We start from the raw sequence: 1,203 nt of genomic DNA, 5'->3' as shown, positions 1-1,203 counted from the left end.
AGCAAAGTATCTCAAGAATGGAAGAAAAAGTATCCAATGTACTCAACACTACTATGAAACTAATTGTTAGCTATCTTAGGAAAGCTACAATCCAAATGGAGCCCTAGAATACGGGGAAAGAAGAGGGGGGAGGGGAGGGGGAGGAGAAGGGGAGGGTGGGTGAAGAGAATGATATTGTAGGGATCATGCCTATAGTTTATTCTATTTGGGTACAGGTGAATTTATCTAAAGTTTGAATATAAATGTCTAAAAAAAAAAAAAGTATAACAGGAAGAGGTGTCTGTCTGAAAGGGTGGCCACCTAGAATGGCTTTGCCCACTTCACTATGGGTCACTCCAAACTGCCTATTCTTCCAACACCTGAATCACTAGCTGAATAGTACAAATGTTGCTGAAATCCCCAACCAGATACCAGTGGATAATTGTACTTGAGGGTGAATAATTCTAACATCAGCACATACGTGGGCATCATTACAAATTGTGTGTAACCATGAGGTATGGCTCTGGGGATATTCAGAAATAACTAGTGAATATCGTAGGGGCCTGGACATGTGTGGATCAGGGAAATTCCTGCAATCATTCCAATTTCTAGAATTACAGTTGGGGAGGGGCAGATTACAGATGACACATCAATGGACAAGGGACCAATTCTTCACTAAATGGTGGTGAGAAAATGGCTCTTTGGAAAACAAACAAACAAACAAACAAACAAACAAAAAACCAGGTGAGACCCATTCTTAATGCTACATAACAAAATCAAATACAACTGGATTTAAAGTTAAATGTAGAAAATGAAAACTAGGAGAAATGTTTATTTGTCTTTTTTTTTTTTTTTTTTTTACTGTTTTTAGAAGAAAAGTTTAAATACTTATCCTCTCATTGAGTGGCAGAGGATGTTCTTTTTTTTTTTATTGTTGAGGATTCATTGAGGGTACAGAGAACCAGGTTACACTGATTGCATTTGTTAGGTAAAGTCCCTCTTATAATTGTGTCCTGCCTCCAAGAGGTGTGTCACACACCACGACCCCCCCGACTCTCCTCCCTCCTTCCCTCTATCTGCTCCCCTTTTCCCTTATATCCCACCATGTACCAGGTCATCAATTGTCCTCATATTAGAATTGAGTACATTTAATTCTTGCTTATCCATTCTTGTGATGCTTTACTAGCATCTTTTACTAAGAAAAATGTGTGTCAACTCCATTCA

Source organism: Otolemur garnettii, unplaced genomic scaffold (genome assembly GCF_000181295.1).
Source record: "Otolemur garnettii isolate 467f Iridium unplaced genomic scaffold, OtoGar3 scaffold00003, whole genome shotgun sequence".
Taxonomy (NCBI): domain Eukaryota; kingdom Metazoa; phylum Chordata; class Mammalia; order Primates; family Galagidae; genus Otolemur; species Otolemur garnettii.
Note: the sequence above shows the minus strand (reverse complement) of the source record.